The following is a 6,007-nucleotide window of genomic DNA, read 5'->3' as shown; positions in this document are numbered from 1 at the left end:
TCCTTAGTGAGCCAATTACACAAATTCCTTCTTACATTTTTTCTTTAACTGACTGTCTTTAATGCATATTGTTCTGATGGTATACAGTATATAAATCTGTCTCTCATCTGTGAGAGGGAATGAAAAAGAATTTACAATTGACAAGACAAACTTAGGTAGTTTAACCTAATCAATCTGTCTAATCAAATGTCACTCACACTTAGTGTCACTGTTGAAGTATCTCCTGCATTTAATTCATGAGCAGTATTAACAGTCACCCCAAAACCTCTGAAAATAAAAGGTAGGCCTCAGGTTCAAACTAAAAATCCTAAGGACATGCAACAACATAAGTGTATAATCAAAGAAAAAGTTTCACCCTGTTTCTTACACACCTATGATGAAAAACCTTTTAGATTATACAAATTAAATTAAAATGAGCAAGTATTATACAAGTTTGTGCATAACATAGAACAATGGGATGAAAACAATTAATGCTTTTTTCTGGATCCAAGCTGATTAAGACTAAAGATCATTATTCTCTCATGAATAGTTGACAACTTGTAGGAATAACCTATATTTTGCTTAGATTTCATCCTATTCATCTACCTACACTAGGCAGCAATTTAGTGTCAATGTCAGAGGTGTGATCAAGGAATGAATGGGCAGGGAAAGTCAAAACCATTTTGTCAAAATATTAATTTTGGGATCAAAAACTGTGAAGATACATGTGCTACTTAATGTTTGTCCTGATATTTTTAAAACATTTCTTAGAAACCTACATTTTTCATATGCATTTAGACAAGCCTGCTTGAAAGGAAATGTTCGCTACATTTACTTTCTAACTATGTCTCTGCTATGATGGATCACAAGTAGAAAGAGTGTATTCAGTAAGTATTTGTGTCAGTTTTGAACTAAATTACTCACAAATAATTCTTGACATTATTCAAGTAGTGCTAAGTCTGAGTAATGAAAAAGACCGGAAAGGACCTTGTTTTTAGCTGTCATGATCCATTATTACAGCATGTATCTTTCCAAGATGTTTAAGATTATGAACATCTCCTCTACAGCAGCTGCACTGGTCTTGGTTTGAGCCATTAGATATTTCCTGGATGTGTGTTAATACAGACAAGAACTATTTCAGGCTCTGTCCATAAAGTTCTAAGAAATAATCTGAAAATATTTGAGCTGTTTTAGTGAAACAGGGCCTTAGATTAGCTTTCAGGGGAAGTCAAGAGCCTCAAATCAAAATTAACTAAAATGCCTTAAAAAGCAGCTCCACACATAGCAAAACAGTCAATAATTTAGGATTCATTAATTTAATTTGAAGACTACACTTTCTCTAGCACGTTCATATTTTCAGGAGAAATTCCCAAAACACAAGTGTTTTTATTAGTAGCTTTCATCCCAAGGCATCTCTGGTCTCATCTTACTGGTGTTTTGGTACTCACTTTCTCAGACACACTTCATGCTAGTGTCTAGATATAGCTCATACATTCCTCTTAGTGCCTTAATCTTCCCAGCCTCCTTCACTGTAGAGTAGATAAAACAGTAGCTTATTAAAAAGCCTTGTACCTCCATAAACATGGGCCATGGTCTCTAGCAGCCTCAATAGGTACTACTTTATTTATAGGGTTCATATCTCCTCATCAGAGAAGACAGGTCAAATCAAAGGACCCATTTCCGTTTTCAAATTTGTAATCTGTCACTGAAATCAGCTTCAAGCATTTTGCTAAGAGGAATTAAAAGCATTACACACCTTGTAATAATTACAGAATGACTCTACCAAATCATGAAATAGCAAAATCTCAAAATAAACAACTAAACCACCATAAGGACTTGTATCAGCTCAGCTGCAGATATTTTTCTGCCCCATCCGGTGCTAGAGGAAGCAGGTTTCCTCTTCATGCTGAGTACATAGAGCTTTGACTCATATTACCAGGAAGGCTGAAAGGAGAGGCCTCCCCCAAGCTTCTGAACTCATCTGGTATCTACTCACACAAAGACATCAATGTTCTGAGATAAATTAGCCCCTGGAATGTTTTTGTTTTCAAAACTGTGTTCTAAAAAGGCAGTGTTTGCCACACATCTGGAAAAAGTGCTCATAGGTTAAGGATGAAAATGGGAAAGTCTTGAGAAAATAAAACATGAAAAGGGGCAGACTGGGTGGGAAAACTGCTGCAGACTGAGTGAGGGGATGAAAGGGAGCTATCCTATCAGGAGGATATCTTGCAGAGAAGCTTACCAAGATAGCATTTTCTTCTGGGGCTTGGAGATGCTTCACTTGACACACTTCACTCCCCAGCAGAGTGGGAGGACAGCTAACTTGAGATTTTATATGAAAGTGAAATCTTGGAGATATAAATACATAGAAAGGATCACAGAAATTTTACACAGTTTTGGTTGGGTGTTTTGGGGTTTTTTTAAGACATCCTTTTTTGCTAGAGAAATGCCTTACTACATTCTGATTGTAGGGCATAACAGGTGGGAGAAAAGAAAGAAGATACAGAGACCTTAAGTGCCATTTTCTTCTGGCCTGCTTTTTTGTCTGTGGTCTCCCCAACTGTACTTAGTAGTAAACTGTAAGTATAAACAAAAAGTATGTGAGGTATACTGTAGTACATAATATTCCCATAATCAATAATGTGCTGCCTGCTGCAGCCTTTTCTCCAGCCTATTGTCAGACCTCAAGTCTTCACCTGAAATTCAGCTGATAGTTACGAATGCCTTTACAGTTCTTGAAGTCCTTCCAAACAGTCAAATGCACTTTACTAAGAGTGAAGTTGAAGCTCATTGCTTGTAAGCAAAATATTGCCATTGCTAGAAAAATCATCTTGCTTAGATTTCCAATATGGTCTTCACAATTGATTTCATATGATCTGACCATTTCCATCTGTAAAGACATACACAGATCTTTCTGTTATTGCTGTACATACAGAAAAATAAAACTAGGCAGCCATCCAGCATTTATAGAAATATGATCTGTAATGAAGTGGAGCGAAAAAAACATGCTAATGCTATATAAATACAAAAACAATAAGTTGTCTGGTAAGACATTAATTAATAACGAGTAAGCTCAAGGATATTTATTATCTTGCAGGTATTACTGTAATATAAGAAAAAAATTTCATCCATGAACAGGACTTAAAAGAAAGAAAAGATCAGAAAAACGATCACCTTCCATCACAGTTATGCCAGACAAGTTATCAATATATGAAAAGGACTCCAAGTGCAATGATAAATCTCAAGAACAGTTCTATCCGTTCTGTGAAATGATAAATTCCACAATCAGGAAAACAATTTAAAGCAATTATCAATACAATGTACACAGAGAGAGAAAAAACCAATGAAAGTGAAATCATAGTCTATTGAAAACTCTAGTAAAGATCAGGGTTCACGTACAAGGCAAAGACTCTTGACAACTGATTTTAAGGCCAGAGGTCAGAATTAGATTGTCTGCATGCTATAATCTAAGGATTTTAATTACCTATCATTGACGGTGAGCCTATGTGATCTATATCATTTCAGTAAAACATGCACTTGATTTGAAAGCAGAAAGATACAATCTACCACTTTTCTAATCAGTTTGTTCTCTTAGGATATTGGAAAATGCTCATCTGGATATCCATAGACTGGCAAGAGCTTGAATTTCAGTCTATCATTTCAGAGTTCCAGTCAGACTATCTCTCCATAACAGTCAATAAATGTAAAGAAGTTCATCTCTATCCCACACCCAAAGCACCATTTCAAGGGAAAAGATTGAATAAACATGGAAAAGTGTTGAGCCTAGAAATAAGGAGAAAAATGCAGAGGAGCAGAATCAAACAAAAGCCTTCTCTCTGTTTTTCTTATTGACTAGATAAGGTACCTAATCTACTTTTTCTCCTATGTCCCTCCCCAAATTAGAGTCTTGGCTGTTGAGAAGCTTGGTCCTGGTGTCTATCTCTCCAGGACATTGCACAAGAAATCTGTTTGTCCAACGTTTTAAAACTCAAGACAATTGCCATGCAAAGAAGAGGCACAGCAATAATGACTTTTATCACTCTTAGAGTTATCACTTTCAGCATTTTAGTTCAATTTTTACGTTTGCACAGGATGGAAAAGTGTCTGTTGGTGTGATGTCATACTGCCTGGTGTCCCTTTTAATCCTGTCATTAATCAATACATACTAGCACCTGATAAGCCTCTGTTAGTGAAGGTGGCCTTGGTAGCAAAAGTCCATTACAGATATTTCCAGATAATTTCATTGTATACACATTTTTAGCTCATCAAATCAAGTATGTGTTCTTCTATACACTTCTTGAAACTCAGAAAAAAACATACCAGAAGTGTAAATTTTCTGGAAACTGGTCAACACTTAGATGTTCTCCTTACATTTCACACAGCATTTTCTACTGGTTATGTGCTCACCTAATAGTTTTTTATCAGAAATTTCTCATATAATGCAGTGCCATTGTTCAAAATAAGTGGTAATATCAGTTTATTTCATCTTGTTTTGGAAACAACATTTTCTAAAGAGGGAAGAATAAAATCTAAGCACAGATGAATAAAGGAGAGCATGATGCACAATATAAATGGGAAGGTGAGGGATGAATAAGAATCAAAGTTGATATTAACTAGTCTTGCATTCAGCCATGTGTGCACACCAATAATAACTCACTAAAGATCAAGAAACTGCGAAAAATGCTTGAAATGCATTGTATATATATTACATGTATGTGTTCATATTAAGGGTCCTTCACAAATAAATCTCTTACTTTACCTAAGAAGGGAAGTGTAGCTGAGCCTTTATACAGAAAGAAATTATGTTTTGAGCCGTTTCCCCCTGCTAATCTTATTTGTTTCATAGACCTAGTCAAAACCCAGACGGGGGATGTGGACAATGTACAAAAAATTGTTCCTTGTAAACATTGATAGCAGAGATTGAACATCAGCTGGCAACCCAGAGAAAAAGACTATTTCCTTAGGTCTAAGTCCGGTCTGAACATGTGGTTCACTGTGAACTATGAAAACCTGAGCTATTCTTTCTTTCACATGCAGAATAGCCTTTGCAAAATGAAGACTGGCATCTGTTAGTGGCTTTAAACCTATGCTAATAAGTAAACCTCAAATATTTTCCTCAGCTGTGTTCGACTAGTACAGTATATTTCACTTCAACCAAGTGCATCAAGTGGATAAATGAATCTCTTTTTCATGCTACCGCAGAAAAATGCAAAGGGCTTAAATCCATCTCCGAGCTTTATCTGCACTAAGATGCAATGTATTCTGGTGATTGCCTCAAAATCTCTTTCAGTATTAGTAGAGATTAAGACACAACAGGGCTGACACAAGCAAGGTTAGCCTGTTCCAAGACATACATATTCACTCTACACCCTTTTCACTGCTGTGAAGGCAGAAATTGGATTAAAGTCAATCTGTCCTGCACCTCCAGCAAAACTATATTTCCCCTGACTGGCATACATGGAACATACCTCTTAATCATCTGTTTCTTGCTTCTTTTATGAGAAATGGCCAAGAGCACAGCTCAATTACTCCAGGTTATTAGTTACCTCCAAATTAGTTACCTCCAAAAGGTACAAACCATTCTACAGAGCAATCAGAAAAACTGGAGTTATTGAAATTTTTCCACATGTCTTGAGAATTAGATCACTGCATTGTAAGTTATCACGTAATGCTTAATTATTTAAGAAAAATCATTCTTCCTTTCCTGCTCAAGACAAAAGTATGCACTAAACAATGATCCAAAGGAAGACTTTTTCCAGAGCATAACAGCAAAGGCACCGGGATTGTCCTTGTCTTCCAGAGGACTGCATGGGGATCAAGTGACACATATGCTCTGCACCTCTGGGAACAGCAAGGACCACTGTCCTCTCAGCAGCTGGGTGCCAAGGGGAACAGGAGCCTAACACATCAGGCAGACCCAGTGCTGGCAACATGAACCACCAGCATGACAAGGAGAAAGCTCAGTCAGTGACAAAAAACACTGGGGACAGAGAGAGGGCTAGAGACAACACAGCACGCCTAAACAAGG

Source organism: Corvus cornix, chromosome 5 (assembly GCF_000738735.6).
Source record: "Corvus cornix cornix isolate S_Up_H32 chromosome 5, ASM73873v5, whole genome shotgun sequence".
Lineage (NCBI taxonomy): Eukaryota > Metazoa > Chordata > Aves > Passeriformes > Corvidae > Corvus > Corvus cornix.
This window is presented reverse-complemented; position numbering follows the sequence as displayed.